Genomic DNA, 12,532 nt, shown 5'->3' on the forward strand with positions numbered 1-12,532 from the left:
TCCGGGGCCTTCTTCAGCCGCTATAGGGAATCAAAATTTTACAATGTGGCAACGTCGCAGATTAACTTGGAACAATCAGCATCACTCTACAAATACATCAAGCAGTTAAATCGATTGCTACACTAATAAGTGGTGTTAGTATCAATCTAGTTACTTTAGCTGCCATCTGGCAAGAATCGATGTAATTATTTGATGGATTGGTAGATGTACTCTATGGTTCTTTATCTGCGACGTTGCCACATAGTACAATTCGCGTCTCCAGACAAGGTCCCGAAAAGTGTATATATATATAGGTTTATTTTGACTTATTGAATAGTGCTTGTGGTCCATGGGCGCCATTTTTAGAACACCCGATATATATTTAGGGTAAAGGTTTTAATGTTCTGGACTAGCTATTATGTGGTAGATGTACTAAGAGAAGAAAAAGAAGAAAACATCATTGGAAAAGTGTCACTGCAGAAATAGTTTTGTATGTTTCTGTAGAGAAATTAGTTGGTTATCTTCGCGATTATTCTGTTATATTGACAAAAGTAACAATGGTAAGTGAACACAACCTAGAAGAAGAAGAAATTGCTTCTTATCTGATAAATTCTAGCGATAGTGTTTTAGATTGTTCATTCGCTGATGTACGATCTTCTAACATAGAAACTTCTGAAAACGAATAGCAAAATAGTAGTGATGGAATAACCTGACACACAATCGTACTCCTGTGTGTCTCTATTCACCTCAGCGACCTCGAAAACTATGGATTCGACACTGATATCCGTGATTTTCGATTATTTTTACATGTCCCCCTCCTCACCCCCAATCCTTCTCCTGGGTACAAGGGGGGTCTTTCCAACTTAGATTTCATTTACAGGTTTTAATGCACAAAGTTTGGTTAAAGTTGTTCCAGGCATTCCAGAGTTATTCTGAAACATTTCTGTACAAAACTGTAAAGAATTTAATAAAAAATTGCACAGGTAAGGACAAGTCTTATTTTGAAAATTACATAGACAAGGGGTTAATATTGCACCCCCTAGTTGGGGGTGTAAGGAATTTATTTACGGGGGTGTCCGAAAATTTTAGGGGGGTACTGGGGGAGGTGTAGATAAATCACGCCCAGCTTTCCAGCGTATATCCACTCGACGTCAATGCGATGTCGGCCGCAATAAAGGCACCGCAAGTGAATAGGTTGAAGTTTTTGTAAGATTCTCCAGATTGAGTAAGATGGAAAATTGTGATTGTATCGAAAACTACTGACGATTTTGTACATATCTCATAAAACAATATTTCATTACCAGCCCTCAATACAATATTAGTATACGCTCACCTGAAAAATATTGTTGATAAAAAACATAATTCAACATTGACGTTCATAGTGTAAAACCAAGTCGCTTCGTTTCTCCAGAGCTTGTGTCCTTTGTTAGTGGATGCAAAATATCTAGAAACACGTTTCAACAAGTTACTGTAGTCTCGTTTCGTCACACTGAAAAACTACGATAGACTTCCAAACTATGCGAACTGAATATTAAAACTGGAAGTAGTAGCTATATAGATCCCAGTTAACAGTAGAAGGATACGATACAATGAATTCACATTGCAGGGCTCATAGAGGTCTGGTCTCTTGTTAATAGTTGAAAAGTGACCAAAAGCCCACGAAAAAGTGACCAAAATCCCATCATGCCCCTTTTTTTCTTTGTCAATTTCTCCATCACCTCTCTCTTTGTTTGTTGTTTTGTTTCATCTTTTCTTCTTCTTTTTGAGCTTCCTCCTTTCTTAGGTTTTCTAAGTAGGCCTATGCCTTGTAGTTACGGTAAGCAGACTTAAGATGTAAGAAGTTTCTGAGTAAGTGGAACCAGTTATGGCCTATTTCCGAATTTCTTCATCCCAGACATTATAGTTAACTTAGCCTACTCTTAAGAAGAACATACAAGAAGCATAACACAAGACGAACATGATGAACTACTCAAACACACACACACACACACAACGTTGACCGGAGCGTTAACTATTACGAGAGAAAACAAAGACTATTATGACAGAAGAAAGAATAGACACAGAAGGGTTCTCAGCCCCACCTTGAGAGCTTAAGCATCCACCAACCATCCACTGTACTTCAGAAAGAATAAAAGCTGAAGTGAGAGTTTCAAGCACAAAGAGAGGGAGATACAGCAGTTTCCTTGAGACATGGAATTGATTTCAAATGATCACTAATCACTGTCTATTACCCTGTTTGATTGGCGATCGACGTTGACACTGGAAACGGTTGATTTCTATCACTTCCGGTTTGGTTAGAGGATTAATGGAGGATTGGATTGAATTTTGAGTTTAGTGTTCCATTCGGCAGCGAGGGTTATATGAGACGTGGACCTAAACCTTAACGTGGGATCCGAACCACATCAGCTCCTCCCGAGAGTCGAACCTAGGCCTCCCACGCCAAAGGCGGGTATGCTATCCACATAACCACGAGGGAGCTCGGTTAATGGAAAAGATGGAGCCTATTCTTGGGACGTTAAATAGATTCTATTAAAAAAAAAAAAGTTGTTGACATCTCTTGCCGATTTTGCTGTGATACTTATTGACAGATAGATGAACATAACAGTTCTGCAAGGCTTCAGATATTTCTGCATAGCATAAGTTGGAAGCCGAATAATTACTCAGGAGCTGCACGTCACGAATGACCGTCTTCCGTATTTTTCCTTGCACAATTGAGACTATACGAAACAAAGGAGTAGACAGAAACAGACTTTCTTTCGATTACGCATTAGTGAGTCAAGTACCATCTATAATCATCAGTATGTTGGCGATACCCTGTCTCATTTAGTTCGACGTTCTACAGAAAAAGCAATGTTGATTCCTCCTTTGGGGAGTTGGAATGACCAAACCATGAAAGGTAAGATAAGTGAGACGAGTCCTTCTGTTACTTCTAGTTCTTAGAAAAACACCTGTATGTTACTCGCGAAATACGTGAAATATACATGGAGGGCTCAATTCACTATCAAAATAATCTTTCCTTCTTTTGATATGCCTACCATACCGCCCGGTAACAGATTTTTTAGTATAATCGGTAAGAAGTTTTCTCCTTTCATTTTTTTACCAACTCCAAAAGTAAAATTATTTTTTATAATTTTGTTTTACCTTTCATACGTTCGTAGCTAGTGTCTTCGCGAGATAGAAACCATAGTGGGAGCAGGTAACTCGACTATGGGTGACTTTCAGTAGCCAGTTTTTAATCTCCTTTCTTCTCCCTTTAAATTGCAATAAACCAATCAAGAATTAGTTGTTCCTGAATTTGGACTAATGATGGTGAATTATACTTGTAGTGCGCGCGTTAACTGAGGTGCCAAATGTTTGTTTCATGCGTCAGAAACAAGTCTTTCCGCTTTTATTCAGTACATTTCAGACTGTTACGTTATTCGCATGTGTTTCGTCCCAGATAAATTGAGAACCGAAAGAAAGGCACTTATTTCAGGAAAGTCACGTACTTTCCTTTATCACGTATAGCGCACATTGGAAGGAAATGTATTGTTGAACATATTGACAGCTTAATTAAGGTCACGCAGTGACAGGCCCGCAACTAGAGGGGGGCTGCCCCCCTAAACTTTTCATGACCCCTTCGGACCTCAATACAAAAAAAAACAATTTAGATATTTGTAACAGAATTTTTGATGACTTGGCCCCCCCCTAACATATTCATAGCCCCCCCAAACTTCAGTGGTTCGTTTCGGGCCTGCGCAGTGAGCCTTATAAGATTATACTGTTAGTATTCCTCCGTTACTCTACACGAAGACTCTTGAACAAAAGCGAATTTTGAGCAGTTTTTCTTTTTTTTTTCAGACAGCTAGAACGATTGTGTGAGCCGATTTCTTCGATGGAGTCAATTCGTTAACATCATGGGTAAAGGTTACTTTAATGGTGACTATCCATATCCCAGGAAGATATTTTACCTCCGAAACTATATTTTGAGCTGCGAAAGATCCTTGTACGAATGTTCTCGTTCTACTGTCAGCAAACGAGGGAAAAATTGAGTTGCTGTTTTCCGTTGCCTTCCACCTCTACATTATCCCAGCCGTTAAAGTCACTCTGACCACGCCTGAAACTAAAGTCCAAGTTGTACCAATCACTATGATTTCCGCCAACTTGGCTACTGGAGAACTGCTGCGTTCTTCCAAAACATTTTAGTTTGGCTATTCCATTTAGACCAATTCGGCAAGAGTAACCCTTCTGGTAGTGAAATACCGCCGGCATAGCTCTAAATTTCATTATAGCACGCAATCCTCCCCACCCGACACATAAGTGCCTACGCAAAATGTGGTGTTTTTCGGGGAGGCTATTGAAACAAAGGTGTATAATTGTAGAACGCTAGTAGTTACACATCACGCCGTTAGATGGCAGCAAACATCATCCAGCAGTTGACATCTACCGGACGAAATTGAAACTTCTAGAAATAAATGTACATTTCTCGTGATTCTCTTTATTATCTTTTAGCAGAATTTATTAAGTTTGAATTGCTTGGAGAAATAGTTGTGGAAGTAGGCTAACGGCAATATGAAGATTAGATTCCACGTTTTCTTCACTTCGACACGTTCTAAGAGTGATGTATCAGTACTACTACACTCCGAACACATTTACGACCTATGAGCTTAATTTGAAAACGCAGAGTGAACCTTTGAGCCAGTTTTGGACCAAGAGTAGAACGATGAATAACCCCCTCGCCGTAAGTGTCGGTGGTCCACCGATGGGCAGCTAGTGACATCTCACCAAAACTTGACGGCCCCGCAGCGATGATCCGCGGTGGCCCTACTTCCGTTTTAAAAATTATACCACCAGCGACAGAAGCAACGAAACGCCAATGAATCACAAAATTATTCCCTCAAAATACGTTAAATAGCCTATATGCGTGATTTGTTTACATTAAAGGCAAGTTAAAAAAAAAAAAAAAACTCCGGGGTGAATATGATTACTAAGCGCGTATTCATCCGACTTCGTCACGGTGGCGATAAAAATGTTATGAACAATAATAGTCCGAGAAAATTGTACATAAATTTCATGTGTCACTTGAATTTGATGAAAGCAATTTTGTATCCGAGCGTTATAGCAGTGTATGATTGAATCCCGGATATATGAAGGCCCATAAATATGCAAATCACCGGTATGGGCGCTAAAATTAGTACAATACACATTGAGCCGCGAAGAACTTTGCATTTGAATCAATTTTACACGAATCCTGAGGGGACACTTCGCGAATGTACCTTGTGAGATGATTCTTTATTTGGAGTATTTTGCCCAATGAATACTATATATCACTGACATTATATTGTGTGTGTAATGTATTTGCTTAATGAATTAGAATGGAAATTCCAACTGGAAATAGGCTCAAATCTTGCAAACGGTGCGAGACATTGAAAAAATAATCGAAAAAAATCTCCCCTTTACGATACCCCTTGCCGATTTTTACCAAGACGTCTTTCACTTGTGTCTGTAAAGGGACATGTACAGATATTGTGTGAAGTAACAAGGAGACTCATGCTCATATATGAATGATGCGCTGTGTAGAGCGCGCAGGTTCAGCTACTAGTAGTAAATCTCATTATTTGGAATGTTACAAACTGTTAAGATATTTTGTTTCTCAAGTAGTCAAGAAAAGTGCTCAGAATATTTCTGAACTTGGATGTATAAGTTGTATGTTAAGTATATATCTTTACTAAAACAATGACTACTTTATTGGGAAGTATATTAAACGAGAATGGTATAATGTATTATTTTCTATAATTATACTATAGTTACAGAGATGTACTGCAAGGAACAAGTATTGCATTATATATTATTCACTTTACATCATATCTTTTAGTGTATCGCTTTTGTTTCATTCTGCACATATTTTCGAATAAAATGTTAAATGTATATATATATATATATATATATATATATATATATATATATATATATATATATATATATATTTGTCCTGAAGTTCAAATTATTGTTTTGGTCACACCATTGTCATTTCGGTCACAACTGATAAAAAGTGTCACGCCACAATAAAAATGAATCTCTGAATTTTAAAACCTTGTGGTAATATGGAAATAAATATATTTACTTGAATAATGGCACGATAATCAAAAATGAAAGATTTTAAAATCTATCCAAAACTACACATGTACAGAAATAGAAAAAATAATAAATAATAAAGTTTTAATACATTCTTTAAATGAAAATTACAATTTAATTTATTTTAATCTTCTATGAAGATCTTTTAAAATAAGAAGCATCGTGAGAGCTATTTTCTACGTATTTAAAACATTAATTTCATATTATAAAAAAAAAAATATTAAAAACGTGACCAAAATAACGAATAGCAACACACTTAAATAAGTTTTATCATCATAAATCATAAATAAATCTACAATCAGCGTGGCTAATTCTGGGATGAATGTGGAAAACTTGTCAGAAGTAGTCTGTGCTTAAAATAACAATAAAAAAGCACTTCATTTTCACAAAAAGTATAATGCGAATTTATACCACTTCGTAAAAACGACCCATACAGGTACTTTGGTAAGCACTTGCTTCCCTGGATTTTACAGACCTCGGAAGCAGCAGGCAAAATCTGGAGCAGCCAATTCAGTCTAAAAGTGATTTTAAACTATAAAATGTTGCATTTATTGTACTACTGTGTATATTTACAGTATCATGTATTTTCACTGTCAGATTAGATATTGTATTTGATTAAAAGTATAGTTTTGATCTTCTCTTTCTTATTATAATTATAGATATTATCTATTGCAAGCAATGTCGGAAATTACAGATAATTGTCCACATCGGACGATATTGCCCCTTTCAGTCCCTTAAAAACGAAGGATGAGAGTACTTTTTCTTCATTAATTGGCATAGTCTTTACGTAATCTCATTAGTAGCTATTATGTTAGTCTGTATCACTTATCTTCGTTTTGTGTTTTTTATTTGATATTCCAATTTAAACAAAAAATTAACTATATATATACAGGATGCCCAAATCTAAGTATACAGTACCGTACTGATCAGCTCATTGCATTTTATATCATTTCTTATTGTTATCCATTAGGCAGACTTAGTTCCTTTGTTATTTGTTCTTAAGCTCGGAACAGCCGAAGCAAATAAACCCATAAACTAGAATGTAATACTTCATCAATGCAGGAGTGTATACCTACCTTTGGGCCACACTATATATACATATAAATATATATATATTAGGGATGGCCGGATCCAAAGATTCGAATCTCGAATCTCGGATCTGGGTCTGGATCTGAAATCCGGATCTCAGATCTTGATTCTTAACCAAACCCACATCCCAAATTTTGATAAACTTGAATATCTAAAATTTGCCGAAAGTAATTTCACGAAGTCCTGATGAAGAACAAAACAGAAAATTAAGACGAATATTGACAAGTCTATTTGTCTCCCTCAGTTTACTCTAAAGATCAAATGCTTGCCTTAATTAAGAGAGTTCGAATGTCGAATCTAGGTCCATACCCGGTTCCAGGATTGGGAACACACCTGGGATTTGGAATATCTGAAACTAGTATACATTTGAAACCGGAATACAAAACTGGAATATTTAAAATTCCTTAACAGACCTACTTCATTGACAGTTAAGAAAACAAACAACTAAGACAAGTATTGACTAGTTTTTACTTCTATTTATCTTGCTCAGTCTGCTCAAAATATTAAATGTATACCTTACAATTAGGTTTAATAATTATTTAGTAAATCACAATATGAGCATCGGGAATAAAGCATGAATTTTGGTGCCCCTTATCTAGATTTGAAATTTCGGATTCATACATAGAATCGAGCTGAAAGATAAATATTTGAGATCTCGAAACCGAAACATGTGCTAGTACCAAGATCGTAGCCGATGTAATACGAGCGGAAGGCACTTGCACTAAATCCGCACGTACTTTGGGGGACACGAGAAACTAAAAAAAAGAGATAAATATTCTTTTTCAGGGGTAAGTCGCGCTTTAACATGACTTTTCCTGAGTTATGTTCACATACGAAAACTGTAGTGGCGACTTGTTTGAAATAAAGGCCTTTTCATTTTTAATAATAAAGTTAGGTACTTTCACATTGGGGAAAAATTAGCAAGACACATTCCACTGATTTGGTGATAGTTCTTATGGGAGCTTTCACATTGAACCAGAACATTTCCTCATGTGGGTATCGGATTGCCACAATTCACCTTGCTGAAATACATGGTTTATCAGGAGGTCGATCACGATTCTTCTGGACTTAGCCTGCAGACTGCTTCTGGTCTCAATTATTCCCATATAAGAATAACCATATATATATAGTTGGTTCGAAATGAGTTAAAATAGCAGCACTAATTTACCTTAAGGAGAAAATCGTGATTTAAATATTCGTAAATCAGAAAAGATGTGAAAGTTAAATGTTAAAATAAATCCGATAATTTCGGAATGAAGTGATTTATATGCAACCTAAAGATAGCAATAAAACTCCTTATGTAACATTTTCAAAGCTAAGATTAACAGTTAGTCTTCTTGAAGAAGATTTACGATAGCACAGAAAATTATAAATCCAATTGTTATAAGTAGTACCTCTGACAGCCCCGCATTTCACATCACAAGCCCCCTTCATCTTGACAATTGAGGAATTCACTTACCCACGATTACTTTTCAGCCGTTCCAGTAATATCAATATCTCAGGTTGGGTTTAGGAGATCATGCTTCGGTGAACCTTGACTATCACCATCAGCAGCTATTAGAGAATCGGAACTTATTTCTGTACTAGATATAGATAATGTGGGTAATTATAGCTTTTCGTCTATAGAAATGAGTGTATAGTATTATCGCAGGAAATATTTGATACATAAGACTTAGATTGTCAGTATTTAGGAGCAACTTTTAAAATCATCAGTTACCTTAAATTTGCTACGCTTAGCTGAGAAAACCCAACAGGCATAGTCGAGTGATCTGCGGCATTAGGCTGAGGACCATTTGCTGTGTCGTGGATTCGAATCCCGCTTCGGGCATGAGTGGTTTTAACTATCCTAGTTTACTTCTATGTCTGTGTGGTGTCGTAATGTTTACAGTGTAATCCGTGCAAAGCGTTCAGCAGGTTAAATAGAGATAATTTGGTAAAAAGCGGTTACCTTAAAAAAAAAAAAAAAAAAAAAAAAAAAAAAAAAAAAAAAAGTTAGCGCGTGCCTTCGGTGCCTGTGGTCACGGTTCAATTTCCGGAGAGGCACTCAAGAATGTCGGTGTTGACCCAGCATCGTGAGGGCAATTGGGGAGTTATCTGAAGTAAGAGGTAGCGGACTCTAGTCTAAGAAGCCGGCATTAGGGACTTTGGGTGTCTTCCGCTGACTACACATCTTCACTTTGAACGTAAACCCGCTGGCAGGGACCAAGGGACTGTCGTGCCCAGAGTTTAGTTTGTTTTAATTATCTTAAATGCCTTCTTTATTATTAAATTTTATCCAATACTTCCTTTTCAGCTAGTTTGCAAAACTCAGAGCTAGCTACTTGTTTTCTTTTTAATTCATGTTCATAGTTAGCACAACTAATCACTAAGGAAAAACAATCTTTTCAATAAAATTCGTCTCGCGCCTTTTGTAGCTCTAAGCTTAGTTGTTTTTAGCTCCTTTTAGTTGAAGGGCGTTTTATTTATTTTCCCCTCGTTTTTCCTTTCTTTTAGTTTCACCTGTTTCTTTGCACTGACATTGAGCTTATAGGCACGTGCTTAGTGCGTTCGTTTACAAAAGCGGGCCTTTTTCCTGCCACTATAGAAAGTAAGAGTGTCCTGTATCAGAGAAATATTAATTGAAGTATGTAAGGGAATATATGATATATGTAATGAAGTCATAATTACTAAGTTTTTGCATCGTACATAGTTTCCTCATCCTCATTAATCTCTTCACACGCGCTTCCTGAATTCCAGTTCTAGTATTCTCTCTTGAGCAAGGCCCATTTAATGGGGGACTGATGTCTTATGTGGGCCTCTTAACTATAACATCAGCAATAAAGAAAGTAGGGTTTAATTTTTACTAATTTCAGAATATTACGTTAATTATTAGCTAAGTAATAGTAATAACACGGAGAGAACTTAGCTAGTTGTTAGGATTCTTGCTTCGAAATTGGATAACACCGGGTTCGAATTCGGAGATGGGACACCCTGACTGAGGATTTTCCAGGGTTATTCCTCAGCTATATTGGGCAAATGCTAGGTTAGTACCTTAATCTAAGGCTCTGGAGACCTTCCTTCCATTCCTTTTCCAAAGTTGTTTTCATCTGCTGATTACTACAGTGTAAAATGGCCTCTGAGGATGTATCTGGTAGCTTATAGTAAATAAATAATAAAGACAAACGTGTTGGTTTATTTAACTACAGCCTTATAGTCCCAACAGATAGCTTAAGTTTTAATATCAATTTCTTGACTTTTATTGTCATATTGTTTTAGCTTCCAGTTGTCTCATGTATGTTCCCACCGAGAATTGAACCTGAGATCACATGAACAAATGAGAATATGTTAAATATTTTTGAACAATTTAATATACAAAATACAAAACACTTCAATGATACGATGCATGAATATGTTTTGGTTATGTCCTGCAATGTATGGTATGATTAAAGAAACCTAAAGGGCGAAGAAAAAATAACATAAATCTCTTTTAATTATTCCTTCAACAAACCTCCGATCTCAGAAGGGCAAGCCATAAGTTAGGTGATAAAGTCATACAACGAACACTTTTCTTAGTAACTAATAATGTATATACACTGCACAACCATATAGCTCTCCTGAAATTCTTGTATGTTTAAAAATCTACTGTTGTGCAACGCCAACCAGTCTATATTTTTTGTTGTACCTTCGAAGTGAAAGATTCATTATTAAATTTGTTGATGGTTGGACTCTAGTGAATCAAAAACTACAATAAACAAAGAGTTTGTTTTGTCCAGTATTCCTGCGATTGAAAGGGCCTTATCTAAAAGATCTTACATTTGTATATGAGAAAATAGTAAAGTTTATTTTCTAAAAATAAAATAATTATTTTCAATGTGAAGCTAACATTAAGTTTTGAAGAGGAGCTAAACAGAAGAATTTGTTACCATTTACATCAGTTTTCAGACAGTTAAGTTCGCTATGCTCTGAAATGGGAAGAAGTCAAACTTGGAAACATTTTACTAGACTTCGGCAGAAAGTGCAACATGTACATATTACAAGGTTAAAATAAAATAAAGAATAAAGGTATCACAAATATATTATGGAAACATTTAAAAGCACAGTATCCTACTACATTAGTGAATTCACCAAAAAACATCGCAATTTCAGGTGTAGGTTTGGATACGAATCAAGATCTGGGATCCGGATTTCGGATCCAGATCCGAGATCCTGATCTGAGGTTCGGATCCGAGATCCGGATCCGGATCTCATTGGGTCTGGGATATGCGGATCCGAAAAATTTTGGCCATCTCTAATATATATATATATACAGGTGCGGATCCAAGGAGGGCTATAGCCCCTCCTTGACGCTCAGGTATACACTGGATAAAATGGGCTTCAATCCTACTTTACACTGGATAAAGCGGCAAATTATGGTTTAGCTCCTTTGCAGAACGCATTGTCACAAACACCTGAGTTCACGAGAGATCCAGAATAGGCGAAAACATTAGTACACGTGCGTATGAATTTCCAGCTATGATTCGGACGAGATCCGTCACCAAAGAGAATACGTTTGGGTTGGGAATAGAAACTGTTTTATATCGGCAATGTTAACGATGAACCACGAAACAGTAGACAGAGAAACAATGCAGAGAAGTCGCGCCCTCAGTGGAAAGATCGCCAATCAAGTCAAATCGCAAACGATCCACTGAACTTGGTATACTCCTGTCAACTCTGCGCTAACACATGAAACATGACTTATAATTACACCATATCGACCGAAATTTGTTCAGGGACTATCTGACAATCATTTAAATCGAATTGAAGGAGGCATGCGATGCACTTCTTCAGGCGTTTGATACTATTCCGAAATGTGGAAAAGTGACTTTTAGGGATGAATGTGCCATGTACCAAAGATCCCGAGCAAGAAAAGTTGTCTTCTGGTCAAATGAGAACTCCATTTTTATGAGAAGATTAAGAATAACTCTCCCCATGTCACGATATCGCTTGGCGTGCACAGCAAACATATTTACGGTCTATGGTTTTTATGATGGACCTGTTATCCTATATATACAGGACAACAGGTCCATCATAAAAACCATAGACCGTAAATATGTTTGCTGTGCACGCCAGCCGATATCGTGACATGAGGAGGGTTATATATATATACAGTGTAAATGACCGACTCGATTTCGTAAATTTACTATAGATTTATTATCGGACATATTGTCACAAAACTTTGCAAACGTATTGAAAAACTTAAGTTATATCACTCTGTCCTAACAGTGCGACACTTCCGAACGAAGTTTAACAAAGATCCACCAACTGCCAAGTCCATTCGGCGATGGTATGCACAGTTTACTCCACTTCCATCTTTATGTCCATGAATTCCTAA

Source organism: Thermobia domestica, chromosome 8 (genome assembly GCF_964235325.1).
Source record: "Thermobia domestica chromosome 8, izTheDome1.hap1.1, whole genome shotgun sequence".
Classification (NCBI taxonomy): Eukaryota; Metazoa; Arthropoda; class Insecta; order Zygentoma; family Lepismatidae; genus Thermobia; species Thermobia domestica.